Raw genomic sequence first — 18,040 nt, 5'->3', positions numbered from 1 at the left:
GTTTTAATCTCACTGTGTTCGTCTCTCTCTAGTCATGGTTCTTAGTTTTAATCTCACTGTGTTCGTCTCTCTCTAGTCATGGTTCTTAGTTTTAATCTCACTGTGTTCGTCTCTCTCTAGTCATGGTTCTTAGTTTTAATCTCACTGTGTTCGTCTCTCTCTAGTCATGGTTCTAAGAGTTTTAATCTCACTGTGTTCGTCTCTCTCTAGTCATGGTTCTTAGTTTTAATCTCACTGTGTTCGTCTCTCTCTAGTCATGGTTCTAAGAGTTTTAATCTCACTGTGTTCGTCTCTCTCTAGTCATGGTTCTAAGAGTTTTAATCTCACTGTGTTCGTCTCTCTCTAGTCATGGTTCTAAGAGTTTTAATCTCACTGTGTTCGTCTCTCTCTAGTCATGGTTCTTAGTTTTAATCTCACTGTGTTCGTCTCTCTCTAGTCATGGTTCTAAGTTTTAATCTCACTGTGTTCGTCTCTCTCTAGTCATGGTTCTTAGTTTTAATCTCACTGTGTTCGTCTCTCTCTAGTCATGGTTCTTAGTTTTAATCTCACTGTGTTCGTCTCTCTCTAGTCATGGTTCTAAGAGTTTTAATCTCACTGTGTTCGTCTCTCTCTAGTCATGGTTCTAAGAGTTTTAATCTCACTGTGTTCGTCTCTCTCTAGTCATGGTTCTAAGAGTTTTAATCTCACTGTGTTCGTCTCTCTCTAGTCATGGTTCTAAGAGTTTTAATCTCACTGTGTTCGTCTCTCTCTAGTCATGGTTCTTAGTTTTAATCTCACTGTGTTCGTCTCTCTCTAGTCATGGTTCTAAGAGTTTTAATCTCACTGTGTTCGTCTCTCTCTAGTCATGGTTCTAAGAGTTTTAATCTCACTGTGTTCGTCTCTCTCTAGTCATGGTTCTAAGAGTTTTAATCTCACTGTGTTCGTCTCTCTCTAGTCATGGTTCTAAGAGTTTTAATCTCACTGTGTTCGTCTCTCTCTAGTCATGGTTCTAAGAGTTTTAATCTCACTGTGTTCGTCTCTCTCTAGTCATGGTTCTAAGAGTTTTAATCTCACTGTGTTCGTCTCTCTCTAGTCATGGTTCTAAGAGTTTTAATCTCACTGTGTTCGTCTCTCTCTAGTCATGGTTCTAAGAGTTTTAATCTCACTGTGTTCGTCTCTCTCTAGTCATGGTTCTAAGAGTTTTAATCTCACTGTGTTCGTCTCTCTCTAGTCATGGTTCTAAGAGTTTTAATCTCACTGTGTTCGTCTCTCTCTAGTCATGGTTCTAAGAGTTTTAATCTCACTGTGTTCGTCTCTCTCTAGTCATGGTTCTAAGAGTTTTAATCTCACTGTGTTCGTCTCTCTCTAGTCATGGTTCTAAGAGTTTTAATCTCACTGTGTTCGTCTCTCTCTAGTCATGGTTCTAAGAGTTTTAATCTCACTGTATTAACTTTGCTGTAGCTTTCTTTTCTGCCTGCTAGATTACTGCAGACATGGTAATCTGAGCCATCCCATTGGCCAGCAGTAGACCTATAGTGCACTTGATTTGCTCTCTGGGGCTGCCGGGAAGGCAGAGTTTGTACCTACAGACACATTAAATGTTTAAAAATGGGAACACTTTTCCTACTAGACGCGCAGGGTAGCTAAACCGGGCGCACCTACCGGCAATATTGCACCCCCCTTCTCCAAAAAGAGGCACGCAAGGCTTTATCGTTGTTTTTGTTTTCCTGAAAGGTTTCGTGATCGACTAGGAATTCCTTGGAGATAGACTAGTCGATCACGATCGACCGGTTGGTGGCCACTGGGCACTGCTCTGGTCGTACATCCTGTTTTCTGCACATCAGCCCTCTGCTCGAGATGATAGGACTATAAGAAGGGAGATCATTATTTGCAGTATATTGTGATCCCCGCATGCACACTACATGCGTTTGTTTGAATTTCTCTTATTGAGACATACACTAGTAATACTGGGAGAAGAATACTCTTCCAAGGCAGATTGGGTTCCCAGTTTGGTGGGTGCCTGCTTTCACTATCCCACAGCAAACCTAATTACACACACTCTTGCTGGCATGATTACTAATGCAAACCCTTTAGCGTGCGGCTATTGGCTTCTCACCCCTCTGTGCCAATACTCACACCTCTGGCATGGAAAGAACAGGCAGCACAGCAGATGGGTGAAGAATCCAATGGCCAGAAAGTTTTTATCATAGCAGGGAGTTTGTAGGAGTTGTGCTTACCTCCAGTGAGTTTGTGTTGGAGCTAGGGGGTCTGGTAAGGGTGAAGTGTGTTTCTATATGTGAAGGCCTGTCTCCGTGGGGATTCTCGTCACATTTCACCTAACCAGCCAGTAAGGCCCCATCAAGTCGCCCTGGAAATGCTTCCTGGAGCTGTGAGTCAGCTTATTCACCCTCCATCTTATTGACTTTGCATTGTTACACTCACACACTGCTGTTTTACATTTCTACTAATGCTTCTAAGGCTATGTTTTCATGAATGGTAAATGAAGACCTGAAATGGCTGTGTGGACTCTGTCCTCTATAGGGTAAGGAGAGACCCTCCTGGGCACTCAGTAACTAGCTGTCTGTGTTCAGAGGGGCGTAGCAGTGTATGTTCTACTAGGTTCACAGTCAACAGCAGAGCTGTATACATTAGCCCAGACCATTCATGTCAGCGGCACCGAGCTAAAGCACACACGGCTGCTCATGGAAACACCGGATTTCAGTCTGCTAGGCTATATGCACACATTCATTTCAAGTTCCTTGGTATCCACATCACAAACAAACTATCATGGTCCAAACACACCAAGACAGTTGTGAACACAACACCTTTTGTCACTCAGGAGACTGAAAAGATGTGTTATGGGTCAACAGATCCTCAAAAAGATCTACAGCTGCACCACCACCTGGTATGGCAACTGCTACAGAGGGTAGTGTGTACGGCCCAGTACATCACTGGGGCCAAGCTTCCTGCCATCCAGGACCTCTATACTAGGCGGTGTCAGAGTAAGGCCCAAAACATTGTCAAACATGTTTCCAGTCACCCAAGTCATAGAACAGTCTATCTGCTACCACAGGGCAAGCAGTAACGGAGTGCCAAATTTAGGTCCAAAAGGCTCCTAAACAGCATCTACCCCCACGCCATGAGACTGCTGAACAATTCATCAGAAGGCCACGCCCCCTTGCTGTTTATTATCTATGCATAGTCACTTTACCCCTACCTACATGTACAAATGACCTTGACTAACCTGTACCCCCTCACGTTGACCCAGTACCCCCCTGTATATGGCCTAGTTATTGACATTTACTTTGACTTTTTATTCAATTTTATTAAAACATTTTTTTACTTCAGTTAATTTTGTAAATATTTTCTTAACCAACAATGCAGTTCAAGAAATAGAGTTAAGTGCTTGTAAGTAAGCATTTCACAGTAAGGTCTACACCTGTTATAGTCAACCCATGTGAAAATGTTATTTTTTTTTTTGAATATCGTAGCACTCTTGATTTGCCCCATTTTCTCTACATTGTATGGCAGTGAGTGAACACCCTGCAGTCTATTCTTGGCTTATTCTTTTTTCTGTTCTTTCACTTTAGATTCCTACACACTGTGATATATCTAATTTGGGCAGATGCAGTGAACCGTATGTGAGGGAGAGAATCTCGTTCTCATCAGTCTTTCAGATTATCATGTAGACTATCATCACTAATAAGATAATGACCAGTTAAACTATTGCGGGAACCTGGGGTTTTAATACTAAAGAACCTCCAGCTCAATTGATTGGAACATGTGGTAGGCTTATGCAAGTTGCAACCTCTGTTGTGGATGTGATTTCTGCACTAGCCACACACACACACAAACACAACTGAACCTCACACGTTTGCTGGATAAAACCTAAAATGACCCTTCAGGCAAAGTTGAGATGTTGACAGTAGTTACACTGACTCTGAGCATTAGTAACGGTATGACAACACCAGTATATCCCAGGCCTGCTCAGCCAACCACTTTCATTTGTTATCTATAGGCTGAATTCTGCTGTGCTGTATGGCTGTTTCCATCTTATCTTATCTATAGGCTGAATTCTGCTGTGCTGTATGGCTGTTTCCATCTTATCTTATCTATAGGCTGAATTCTGCTGTGCTGTATGGCTGTTTCCATCTTATCTTATCTATAGGCTGAATTCTGCTGTGCTGTATGGCTGTTTCCATCTTATCTTATCTATAGGCTGAATTCTGCTGTGCTGTATGGCTGTTTCCATCTTATCTTATCTATAGGCTGAATTCTGCTGTGCTCTATGGCTGTTTCCATCTTATCTTATCTATAGGCTGAATTCTGCTGTGCTGTATGGCTGTTTCCATCTTATCTTATCTATAGGCTGAATTCTGCTGTGCTGTATGGCTGTTTCCATCTTCGTGGCCCCCTCCTATATCAGGTTTACCCTCTGTATGCCCTTCGATGTTGGAACATCTGCCTTATCGTATCTATATGGTGGAGTTTTCAGTCAATACTTCAATTAGTAGTTACTAAACCAACTGATCATATCCACAGGTTTAGCAAATATATAGTTTAGATGGGCCTAGAACTTGTGACAGATATACCTGGTAAAGGTTAGGCCTAAGACTATAGCCTATCAGTGACATAATGCTGAGGGGATTCCATGCCCTACCCTGCATGGTTTCTGAAGAGCTGCAGAGCTGACCCAAGCTAAGAACAACTCTTTACTGCATGGTTTCTGAAGAGCAGCAGAGCTGACCCAAGCTAAGAACAACTCTTTACTGTTCAAGGGCCTATAGGGCGCTTCCCTTCCTTATACACGCGCGCACACGCAACGAAAAAGTAAGTATAGACAAGCAGTGTGTGAGTAGAGGGCCTTCGTAAATGGTGTGTATGTGCAGTGCTCTACAGAGCGACCATTTTACTCGCATATACACCAAAATATTTAGCTGAGCAACCTGAGATGCACTGGTGCTCCTAAATGTACATCTAGAAAAATGTAAGGATTCTGTGTTTTTCATAGTGCTCATAAATGTATTTGTGTGCCTACATTTTTCAACTTAGGTGCATATATGCTCCTTGTAAAAAAGCAAATAATTGGAGAGCCAGTTTGGCAGGTAGTCCTGTTCCATAAGCTGCTCCTCATATGTTGACCCCTAGCAGTGGTCTGGAGTTTCAGACCAGTACACAGGCAGCTGTTCGGGAGACATGGAGCCAGAATGGCCTTAGTTGACCACGCAGCTCTTCTACCCATGGGGATGGGAAGGGAAGGTGACGGATCTCATGGCCCTAGCTAGCTGTGGGTTAGCAGGATCCTTGCTTTAGAAAGCCATTAGCTCACCACCAGCTCCCTCTCACTAGCTCGCTAGTCTTTATTATCCTGTCTAGTCCCAATAAGTGTGGTGATTTATGATCCATGTGTCGGTACACCTGAGCCTTTCAATTCAACGGCTTTATTGGCATGGGGAAACGTATGTTAACATTGCCTAAGCAAGTGAAGTAGATAATAAAACAAAAATGAACAGAAAACATTACACTCACAGAAGTTCCAAAATAATAAAGACATTTCAAATGTCATATGTCTATATACAGCATTGTAACAATGTGCAAATAGTTAAAGTACAAAAGGGAAAATAAATATGGGTTGTATTTACAATGGTGTTTGTTCTTCACTGGTTGCCCTTTTCTTGTGGCAACAGGTCACAAATCTTGCTGCTGTGATGGCACACTGGTATTTCACCCAGTAGAAATGGGTTTTTATCAAAATTGGGTTTGTTTTTGAATTCTTTGTGGATCTGTGTAATCTGAGGGAAATATGTTTCTCTAATATGGTCATACATTTGGCAGGAGGTTAGGAAGTGTAGCTCAGTATCCACCTCCATTTTGTGGGCAGTGTGACAGGCTGACCTGGATCTCAAGAGAAGACAGGCTATGGCGACCTTTCTCAATAGCAAGGCTATGCTCACTGAGTCTGTACATAGTCAAAGCTTTCCTTAAATTTGGGTCAGTCACAGTGGTCAGGTATTCTGCCACTGTGTGTACTCTGTTTAGGGCCAAATAGCATTCTAGTTTGCTCAGTTGTTTTGCTAATTACTTGACACATTGGTAAGAATTATCCTTTTGTTTTCTCATGATTTAGTTGGGTCTAATTGTGTTGCTGTCCTGGGGCTCTATGGGGTCTGTTTGTGTTTGTGAACCGAGTACCAGGACCAGCTTGCTTAGGGGACTCTTCTACAGGTTGACGTCTCTGTAGGTGATGGCTTTGTTATGGAAGGTTTGGGAATCGCTTCCTTTTAGGTGGTTGTAGAATTGAATTGCTCTTTTCTGGATTTTGATAATTAGCGGGTATCGGCCTAATTCTGCTCTGCATGCGTTATTTGGTGTTTTACGTTGTACACGGAGGACATTTTTGTAGAATTCTGCATGCAGTCTCTCAATTTGGTGTTTGCCCCATTTTGTGAATTCTTGGTTGGTGAGCGAACCCCAGACCTCACAACCGTAAATTTTATAACATTTTATAATGTATGTTTTTCCCCCAACACCACTTCCAATCAACTTGTATAGCAGACCCTCATGTCAAATTGAGTCAGGCTTTTTTTATTTTATCAACAAAGCATGACAAGCATTTGTTTTGTTTGTCAATTAGTGTGCAGGGTGATTACATGGTCTGTCTAATTTGATGTTTGCTCAGTACATTGTTTTCACTGAGGAAATGTACGAGTTGGCTGTTAATGATAATGCAGAGGATTTTCCCAAGGTTGCTGTTGACACACATCCCATAGTTACTGAGGTCAAATTTGTCTCCACTTTTGTGGATTGGGGTGATCAGTCCTTGGTTCCAAATATTGGGGAAGATGCCAGAGCTAAGGATGATGTTAAAGCGTTTAAGTATAGCCAATTGGACTTTGGTCTGTATTTTATTTCATTCAGGATACCATCAACACCACAGGCCTTTTTGGGTTGGAGGGTTTGTGTTTTGTCCTGTAGTTCGTTCAAGGTAAGAACATTTGTGGGCAGAACTGGAAAAAGTGTGTGAGCATGGAGGCCTACAAACCTGACTGTTACACCAGCTGTGTCAGGAGGAATGGGCCAAAATTCACCCAACTTTTTGTAGGAAGCTTGTGAAAGGTTACCCAAAACGTTTCACCCAAGTTAAACAATTTTAAAGGCAATGCTACCAATGGGTTCTGGTAGTCTTTAATAGTTGATTCTATGATTTGTATTTGATCATGTATATCATGTGGTTTATCCATTCATCTCTGTTTTGGATAGATAACTCTTTGTTGTTTGTTTAGTGTTTTCCAATGTTCCCAGAAGTGGTTAGTCTACGGATTCTTCAATTACATTGAGCTGATTTCTGACGTGCTGTTCCTTGTTTTTCCGTAATGTATTTCTGTATTGTATTAGTGATTCACCATAGTGAAGGTGTAGACTCAGGTTTTCTGGGTCTCTATGTTTTTGGTTGGATAGGTCTCTCAATTTCTTTCTTAGGTTTTTGCATTCTTCATCAAACCATTTGTCATTGTTAGTTTTCTGTTTGAAATTGAGATTTGATAGGGAAGCTGAGAGATCAAATACACTGTTTTGATTTTCTACTGTCAAGTTTACACCTTCACTATTACAGTAGAACGTTTTGTCCAGGAAGTTGTTTTAAAAGGGATTGAATTTGTTGTTTCCTAATTGTTTTTTGGTAGGTTTCCACAACGACATTCCTTCCATCTATAGCATTTCTTAATATTATTCAGTTCCATGATTGAGTATTGCTCTGTTCAAGTAGACTGGGATCTGATGGGGCGTGAGTGGGCTGACTGTGAACGCTCTGAGAGACTCTGGGTTGAGGTCAGTGATATAGTAGTCTACAGTACTACTGCCAAGGGATGAGCTATAGGTGTACCTACCGTAGGAGTCCCCTCAAAGCCTACCATTGACTCTATACATACACAGCGTGCTGCAGGAGTTGTGACCCGTTTATGTTGTTGTAGTAGTAGTGCCTAGGGGGGCATATGGGGGAGGGAATGCTGTCATCTCCAGGTAGGTGTTTGTCCCCCTGTGTGCTGAGGGTGTCAGGTTCTTGTCCAGTTCTGGCATTTAGGTCGCCAAAGACTAGTACATGTCCCTGGGCCTGGAAATGATTGATTTCCCCCTCCAGGATGGAGAAGCTGTCTTCAATAAAGTATGGGGATTCTAATGGGGGAATATAGCTAGGTCTGTTGAGATTTCCTTTAAAATTGCTAGCCAAATTTTCTTGTTTTGTTTCATTTAACCTCTCTGGGACAACAGCCAGTGAAATTGCAGGGTGCCAAATTCAAAACAATAGAAATCTCATAATTGAAATTCCTCAAACATACAAGTATTATACACCATTTTAAAGAAACTTCTTGTTAATCCAGCCACAGTGTCTGATTTTCAAAAAGGCTTTACTGCGAAAGCATACCATACGATTATGTTAGGTCAGCGCCTATTCATCCAAGCTACTCAATACTGCCCCCCGTTCCCAAAGAACTTAGAGTAAGTTAGGTCTGCTCTGTACCAAATTTGCACACCCCCTGAGTCCCTTCCCTGTTTTATTTCTGATAGTTTGCTGGCTGGTTTGGAGTCTCTCTGTCTCTCTCTGTGTCTGTCTGTGGATATCGGTAGTGGCCAAAAATGTGATATTGGTGCATCCCTAATTGCTATGGCTTCTGTGAAAATTAAGACCATTCCACCCCAAAATGTATGGCTTGGAAGCTTAACACATTTTGAAGGGTTGAAGTGATATTTCAGCCATTGTCTAAAGATGAAGTATTGGAGCCCAAAGAACACATTGGCCATGATGATGACATAGCCTCAGACATCTGCAGTTCATTAGTTATGTCATCATGGCACAGTCTTAATTGTCTGACATTCTGCTGCAGAAAGAGTGTTGACTCACATTGGTGCAGGGAACACACACACCAGTGTACAGGTAATGTCCCGAAGCATGGCTCAGAATTTGCGTCATCATATGCAGTGAGCCAGCTGTACCCAACCCTCTCTTCATCTCGTAGCAGATTTGACAGTGCTGTGTAGAGAAGCATTATATCCTGTATGATATCCTAATCACTTCGTTATTGTCATTAGGTAATGCCGTGTGTGAAGTCATATATTTTAACTGTAAAATGCGATTTCCTTGTTTGGAGTATAGAGAATTGAGACTCAGAATAGAGAGTTTGGTCTGGTTTAAAGGGAATTCCCGTTGGCAAGTTGTTTTAAAGCTTGCTGCTACTGAAATGGTATTAGTCATGCAGACATGCTTCTCTTCCTTTTCCACTGTTTTCTGTGGCATCCTCTCTCTCTCCTCCACTCATCTTTCTGATGGAAGGTACAGCAGAAGGCTTGGTCTGTTTCCATCTAGTTAGTTATGAATGGCAACAATCAGAACTCATTGTTGTATTTGTTCTCATGCCCCTTGTACGCATCCCTGCTTGTTTGTTTACGTAATGTGGGGTTTGACCAAATCTGTTTTTGATACAGTTAATCGAAACGGAGGAACAACTACAGTCAGTGGCCATCTAGTGCCTCCAGAACAGCCGTAAATCTTCGGGTCATGGAAACGTTGCTCAATTGATATTAAGGGACCCAACGTGTGCCAGAGAAATGTTCCCCACACACACCATTACACCACCACCAGCCTGTACTGTTGACACCAGTTAGGATGGGGCCATGGACTCTTGCTGTTTACGCCAAATCCTGACTCTGCCATCAGCGTGATGCAACAGGAACCCGGATGTTTTTCACCTCCTCAGTTGTCCAGTGTTGGTGATGGCGTGGCCCCTGGAGCCGCCTCTTGTTTTTAGCTGACAGGAGTGGAACCCGGTGTGGTGGTCTGCTACAAGGACTGACGAGTTGTGCATTCCGGGATGCTGTTCTGCACACTACTGTTGTACTGTGCAGTGGTCTGCCTGTTGGCTTGCACGATTCTTCCCATTGTCTTTCAACCTCTCAGCAACAAGCTGAATTTGATGGGTTTTTTTTTACTGTAGTGTGTGGAAAGCCCACTAGACCGGCCTTTTCTGAGATACTGGAACCGGCGCGCCTGGCATCGACTATCATACCACGCTCAGTTGCTTAGGTCACTCGTTTTACCCATTCTAATGTTTAAAATAACACTAACTAAATGCCTCTGCCCATATTGCCTGCTTTATTTAGCAAACCACGGCCACGTAGGAGCGAACCATTTTCGTGAACAGGATGGTGTACCTAATAAACTGGCCGCTGAGTGTATCCTTTTCGCTAAGGATAATATTAATCATGAATGTGAATGCTGGTTTCAACAAGCGTCTGGGAAATGCTTCAACTCATTCAAAAGAGTCGCGATAAACTCATCTATGACTCTATGTGACTCTGAATTCAACTCAGATCACGTTTTTCTTCATTCCATCCATTTATTATTAGTGATGTGGGAAAAATCGATAGTTGCCTCTGTCTGTATTGTTCTTGACCAGTGGCTGTGAAGGCTGTAAGCAGGGCACACAGATCCCCGCCCCGCTGTCTGTCTGTCTCTGTCTGTGGGACAGCCAAACAGGGTGAGACGGGGCCAGGGTGCCCATTCTGCCCAAAGCCCCCTGCTATATAATGTCTCAAAATGACAGAACTTCAGTCCCCCTGAGTCCATTCTGTCTGAGTAGGTGGGGGCGACAATGACTGGTCCGTGAACTGAGTTTCTTGGACAATGTTGTTTTTCATTCTCTCCCTCCCCCTCGTTGTTTTTGTACGTTTATAAGCTTTCAGCAACACTATTCCAGGGGTGCCAAGTCGTTCTGGAACTGGGGGTCCACAGACAGTACTGGTGACAGTACAGCAACTTCACTTGTTTTTGTGAACCATGCGGTTGTCTGAAGTCTGTTCTCTGAAAGTATAGTTTTCAAAATACTAAATTAACTCTGTTTTCGTGTGTGCCGTTCAAATTCAGTACCGTACGCAAACAGGATCTTGTTTTCTTGAGTTTGTGGTCCGTCATACACACTGTAATGACATCCTTTTGCCTCTGGCAGTTAGTAGTTCTGGAGATTGAAACGGTTTATTCTGTGGTTTGATAGCAGTAATTCTAGGTGTGAATTGTTAGTTTTATGAGGTGGGTAGGACTGTAAGCACTGTACTGGCTTTTATAGGGCACTTTAAAAAAAATTCTACTGTACTTGGTGGCTGTGTACGGTTTATAGGGAAAGGTTGAGTTTGTAATATCTTTGGTGAAGAACAGTAGTTTTCTGGTGAGGCGAGGGATGAAGGTGTGGGTGAATGAATATCACACGGATGTTTTGAGGGACTGATTTGCTGCTGTCATCCCTCATTTCTCCCAGAAAATGCCTTTTCTTCGCCTTTCCCTCTGTAGAAACTCAGCACTGTTTAATGTTGCCCCTCCCCCACTCTTTTCAGCACTGACTGTTTACCACAGCTAGCTCTAAAAGAGCCACTCACCTCCATGTCTCTCCCTGTATCTGTACATCTCTGTGTGTGTGTGTGTGTGTGTGTGTGTGTGTGTGTGTGTGTGTGTGTGTGTGTGTGTGTGTGTGTGTGTGTGTGTGTGTGTGTGTGTGTGTGTGTGTGTGTGTGTGTGTGTGTGAGAGAGAGAGCTTTCTCCACCAGCTGTGCAGTATCCATGTTCTTTCTGTACATTGTGTACTTTCAGCTAATTATTATAATATATATATATTTTTTTTAATGTAACCTTTTAGTTAACTAAGCAAGTCAGTTAAGAACAAATTCTTATTTACAATGACGGCCTACCCCGGCCAAACCCGGACGACGCTGGGCTAATTGTGAGCCGCCCTATGGGACTCCAAATCACGGTTGGATGTGATACAGCCTGGAATCGAACCAGGGACTGTAGTGACGCCTCTTGCACTGAGATGCAGGGCCTTAGACCGCTGCACCACTCGAGAGCCCAATAAATTAAGGCATTGCTTAGAGGAAATGCATTCACAAAGAACTGTTCAGTCATCTCATCCTGCTTCCCTATAGCTTGTAGAGATGCACAGTACCAGTCAAAAGTTTGAACACACCTACTCATTCCAGGGTTTTTCTTTATTTTTACTATTTTCTACATTGTAGAATAATAGTGAAGACATCAAAACTATGAAATAACACATATGGACTCATGTAATAACCAACAAAGTGTTAAACAAATAAAATTTATATTTGAGATTCTTCAAAGTAGCCACCCTTTGCCTTGATGACAGCTTTGCACACTCTTAGCATTTTCTCAACCAGCTTCATGAGGTAGTCACCTGGAATGCATTTCAATTAACAGGTGTGCCTTGTTAATTTAATTTGTGGAATTTATTTCCTTAATGCGTTTGAGCCAATCAGTTGTGTTGTGACATGGTAGGGGTGGTATACAGAATATTTGGTAAAAGACCAAGTCCATATTATGGCAAGAACAGATCAAATAAGCAAAGAGAAATGACAGTCCATCATTACTTTGACTGACCTTCATGTCTTAATCTGGACAATTTCAAGAACTTTTAAACTAGACTCATTTGTTTTTCAACAGAACAATGACCCAACACACCTCCAGGCTGTGTAAGGGCTATTTGACCAAGAAGGAGAGTGATGGAGTGCTGCATCAGATGACCTGGCCTCCACAATCACCCGACCTCAACCCAATGTGAGATGGTTTGGGATGAGTTGGACCGCAGAGTGAAGGAAAATCAGCCAACAAGTGCTCGGCAAATGTCGGAACTCTTTCAAAACTGTTGGAAAAGCAGTACAGGTGAAGCTGGTTGAGAGAATGCAATGTGTGCAAAGCTGTCATCAAGGCAAAGGGTGGCTACTTTGAAGAAATTTCAAATATAAAATATTTTGATTTAACACTTTCTTTGGTTACATGATTCCATAATGTGTAATTGCATAGTTTTGATGTCATTACTATTATTCTACAATGTAGAAAGTAGTTAAATTGAAGAAAAACCCTTGAATGAGTAGGTGTGTCCCAACCTTTGACTGGAACTCTATATTTGTTATAGAGTTGATTTACAAAGACCTTCTCCCCACCCTGCTTTTCTATTGCAACTAAAGTACCGTCTTGAACTACACAGCTGTACATATCTATAGGTTAACGTTATATGGAGACTATACAGAAAGAGCCTGAACCCGTCCAACCAGCTTTCAGCTTGTAACAGGAAACAACCTGTTTATCTCTCTACATAGATATCTGTAGCCTATGTAGAGTTTAAACAGACAACCACAAGCCTCTTGCTCTGACTTGCTGTATGTATGTGAAGCTGTACATAAACATATTGCAAACGTATGTAGGGCTGTGACGGTCTTGGAATTTGAGGTTATGGTAATTGGCCAGGCCGATGTACACAGTCATCGACAACCTATTTATTTACTGGCAAGCAATGAAAACGTGCATTGCATAAACGAAAGTACACTCATCAATTCTACACCCCTGCATCAAAGGACAGTTGGAAAGAGGAGATGTAGAAGGTTTAATTGACAGACTAAAGTTAGCAAAACAATTGCTTATAATCATTAGTAAACAATAGTTTATCTACATGAAAAAAGTAGGCCTATTTAAACGGTTTTGAGTTATTTTATTTTCATGACCGTCTTCATCCGTAATTGTCAACTACAGTTATTCAATTACCGTCACAGCCCTAAATAATGTATTCTGTTATAGGGGCCTATTGTATGTACAGTATTATAGAGTAGGAAAATCAATAGTTACATATTTTTAATATTATTGTTGGACAATGTTATCGTTTTTCGACTCCAAGTATCTTATTTATTGGTTGCTACTAGGGATGCACGATATAGCGGTGAACATATCGGAATTAGCCGATATTAGCTATAAATGCCAACATCGGTATCGGCCCGATATCTTTATTTTTTTTTTGCACATCATTGTTAAAGCTGACGTGCAATACCTTTTATAACGTAGGTGCATGACGTAATGACACGACGTCAAATTTTGCGCTACATGTGCAACACAGCATTCCTAACCTAGCCCACGTCGTCTGCTGTGTGGATCGAGCAGTCAACAAGTCGAGCAGTCATTTGAAAGAGTAAGAAAATGTCAACGAGACAACTCAAAGGTGAAATCCATTAACTCCAAGCTTTACCTAAGGTTTAGGGATCAATGAAATGGGGTGTCAGTCTACTCAATACCCAAAATGTTTTTTTTTCCAACATCCTCCTCAGAATTATCAGACTCAAACATCCACGCACTATTGTTTTTCCTCGGGAATAGTGTTCAATACACATGTTGACAATAAATGTGGCTCAATTCAGTTGTTTCAGAGTCCCGCAATAAGAGCTACGATGCTAATGTTCTCTGGGTGTCACTGAGTAATCTGATACCCCATGTCATTGATCCACAATCCATAGGTAAGGCTGTACAGTGAAATAAGTATACCCCCAATGCAATTCTAAAGTACAATACATCCAGTGTGATTTCAACTGATTTTTGTAAAATTAACATTGTCTTTCGTTGATTTTTATCCAATATTCCAACCTATTTTAGCATGATCTATTCAATTATGGCATAATTCTGCTATTTGTATTCATTTGCATGACTGTCAATGACATACTTTTTTTTATTTTGAAGGCTAACTGCAAAGTCCACTACTGTGGCTAATTCCTATTGTGGCTAGCTTCACATAGATGGGTACGACCACCATTAATCAAATAAAAACTTTCTTATAACTTAGGGTTATTTTAGATGACACCTAGCTATATAGTTAGCTAGCTAACTATAGCTACTGAAACAGATTATTACCAGCATCATAGCATACATATCGTTGTGATATATGAAATACGAGTGATTGTGTAATAACTACATAAAATGTATTTATGCGTTCAATTATTATATGACGTAAGAATATGTCGACGATAAATACACAACACAGAGTATGAGAGGTCAAGAGGACTAGAACTAACGATCAATGGAAATAGTGTTTTTTCTGTGATAAGGAAATATTGATCAATGGTTCAGAGACATGGGAGGAATATGTCTTCTGAAATAGGATACTTATTTGACCATTGACTAATTTTATTGCAAGGAATTCTAATTGGTCAACCACAGGCCAGGGCTGGGATTCAAGTCCTCTGTTCTACTACAGACTTCCTTTGTTCTCTATGAAAAGGTTTGAGGCCTTTGTCTTTGTTCTCTATAATAGGGGTTCAAGTCCTCTACTAAAAGGTTAGAGTCCTTTCTCTTTTTGTGAAATCTTTTTGCATAGAAGTGAGTTGCTAGTTGAGTAGCAATTTTTACACGTGTGGTTAATGTAAGTCTTCAACAAGCTTTTTGAAGTGAACATATGTTTTAATGGTAGCCAGAGTCCTTAAAAGGGGATATATATGCGTGTGATAAATACACAACGCAGAGAGAGTATGAGAGGTCAAGAGGACTAGAACTAATGATCAATGGAAAGTGTTTTTTTCTGTAATAGGGAAATATTGATCAATGGTTCAGAGACATGGGAGGAATATGTCTTCTGAAATAGGATACTTGTTATTTGGCCATTGACTAATTTTATTGCAGGAATTGTAATTGGTCAACCACAGGCTAGGGCTGGGTAATAAAACTACATGCTGTCCCTTTGTTCTGTGGGGAGAATCACTGGAGACAACCACCGAGGACAGGGGAGAATGACCATCTACCTCCCTGTATGATTTGTCCCCCTTTGAATAAACCTTTTTTCCTCCCCCTGATTTGGTTTGTGTTATTGAAGAGTAACATTAATTGCTAACAACATGCAGTCATATTCAGGTCCTGATTGGTCAACAAGCTTATTTGACACGTCAAATAGTGTTATAGTTTGACGTATCTCTTTTGACACAGAAAGACCCAAACGGTGTTCCATAGAAATCCTGGTTGAGAATGAAATGACTGAACAACAAAATAGGTTTTGATTATATTGTGTTTTACTGGTAATGGGGACATGCGTAAATGCCAACAAAAATAACTTTTTGGTCTATGTTTGTCTGTAATAGAGGTCGACCGATTAATCGGAATGGCCGATTTTAATTAGGGCCGATTTAAAGTTTTCATAACAATCGGTAATCGGTATTTTTGGCCACCAATTTAGCCTTTTTTTTTCTTTTTTTTCACATTTTTTTTACACCTTTATTTAACTAGGCAAGTCAGATTAAGAACACATTCTTATTTTCAATGACGGCCTAGGAACGGGGGTTAACTGCCTTGTTCAGGGGAGATTCGGGGATTCGTTTTTGCAACCTTCCGGTTACTAGTCCAACGCTCCAACCACCTGCCTTACATTGCACTCCACGAGGAGCCTGCATGACAGGCTGACTACCTGTTACGTGAGGACAGTAAGAAGCCAAAGTAAGTTGCTAGCTAGCATTAAACTTATCTTTATAAAAACCTATCAATCTTAACATAATCACTAATTAACTACACATGGTTGACGATATTACTAGTTTATCTAACATGTCCTGCGTTGCATATAATCGATGCGGTGCCTGTTAATTTCTCATTGAATCACAGCCTACTTCGACAAATGGGTGTTGATTTAACAAGCGCATTTGCGAAAAAAGCACTGTTGTTGCACCAATGTACCTAACCATAAACATCAATGCCTTTCTTTAAAACCAATACACAAGTATATATTTTTTAACCTGCATATTTAGTTAATATTGCCTGCTAACATGAAATTGTGTCACTTATCTTGCGTTCATTGCACGCAGTCAGGATATATGCAACAGTTTGGGCCGCCTGGCTCGTTGCGAACTAATTTGCCATAATTATGACATAACATTGAAGGTTGTGCAATGTAACAGGAATATTTAGACTTAAGGATGCCACCCGTTAGATAAAATACGGAACGGTTCCGTATTTCACTGAAAGATAACTTTTGTTTTCGAGATGATAGTTTCCGGATTCGACCATATTAATGACCTAAGGCTCGTATTTCTGTGTGATATCATAAGGTGAATCCACCAATTTGTAAGTCGCTCTGGATAAGAGCATCTGCTAAATGACTTAAATGTAAATGTAATTAAGTCTAGGATTTGATATTTGATAGAGCAGTCTGACTGAGCGGTGGTAGGCACCAGCACGCTCGTAAGCATTCATTCAAACAGCACTTTCGTGCATTTTGCCAGCAGCTCTTCGCTGTGCTTCAAGCTGTTTATGACTTCAAGCCGGGTGGGTATAATTTGTGGAACGTTCCAACAGGACTCTATTCCAAAAACTTCGTAAATAGCAAGGTTGCCAAAACACAACGTATACAAAGTTGTATAGCGGCAGAATAAGATACCGGGTAGGGAGTGGTCTTTCATTGCGTTTTTCACTCATCACATTTATTCAGAAAAATGTCTGTCCTCACGCTGGTTACCTATGGACAAACATTAAGAATAAGCTACGTGGTGAGTTGATGCCTATTCGGCAGCTAGTTAGCTAGGTTTGTATGCGTTGTTGGTTGGCAACCTTTTACTGTACGTTTTTTGGAACAGATTCCTGTTGAAACGTTCCACAAATTATTCCCACCCCTTCAAGCCTATCTACTCCCAAGATTAGGCTGGTGTAACCAATGTGAAATGGCTAGCTAGTTAGCCGGGTGTGCGCTAATAGCGTTTCAAACGTCACTCGCTCTGAGACTTGGAGGGGTTGTTCCCCTTGCTCTGCATGGGTAACGCTGCTTCGAGGGTGGCTGTTGTCGATGTGTTCCTGGTTCGAGCCCAGGTAGGAGCGAGGAGAAGGATGGAAGCTATACTGTTACACTGGCAATACTAAAGTGCCTATAAGAACATCCAATAGTCAAAGGTATATGAAATACAAATCGTAGAGAGAGAAATAGTCCTATAATTTCTATAATAACTACAACCTAAAACTTCTTACCTGGGAATATTGAAGACTCATGTTAAAATGAACCACCAGCTTTCATATGTTCCCATGTTCTGAGCAAGGCGCATATTGCACTTTTACTTTCTTCTCCAACACTTTCTTTTGCATTATTTAAACCAAGTTGAATGTTTCATTATTTATTTGAGGCTAAATTGACTTGATTGTATTAAGTTAAAGTTAAGTCTAAATAAGTGTTCATTCAGTATTGTTGTAATTGTCATTATTACAAATAAATACATTTTT

General features: G+C 41.1%; 1 protein-coding gene across 7 annotated transcripts in view; it reads left to right on the top strand.

The window, feature by feature from the left end:
• The window catches only part of suco (SUN domain containing ossification factor), a 96,481-nt gene that overhangs the window by 13,098 nt on the left and 65,343 nt on the right, over window positions 1–18,040 (top strand). Inside the window, exon 2 of one of the 7 annotated variants that reach the window (XM_082956902.1) lies at window positions 12,479–12,697. The exons of the other annotated variants lie outside the window; for them this stretch is intronic. The gene's annotated coding sequence lies outside the window, so the exon portion shown is untranslated. The remainder of the gene's footprint in view (window positions 1–12,478; window positions 12,698–18,040) is intronic. 7 annotated transcript variants of the gene reach the window in all.

The sequence above is a fragment of the Salmo salar genome, chromosome 10 (assembly GCF_965601325.2).
Source record: "Salmo salar chromosome 10, fSalSal1, whole genome shotgun sequence".
Classification (NCBI taxonomy): Eukaryota; Metazoa; Chordata; class Actinopteri; order Salmoniformes; family Salmonidae; genus Salmo; species Salmo salar.
The sequence above is the reverse complement of the archived record's forward strand: the minus strand, read 5'-3'. Positions and strand labels throughout refer to the sequence as shown.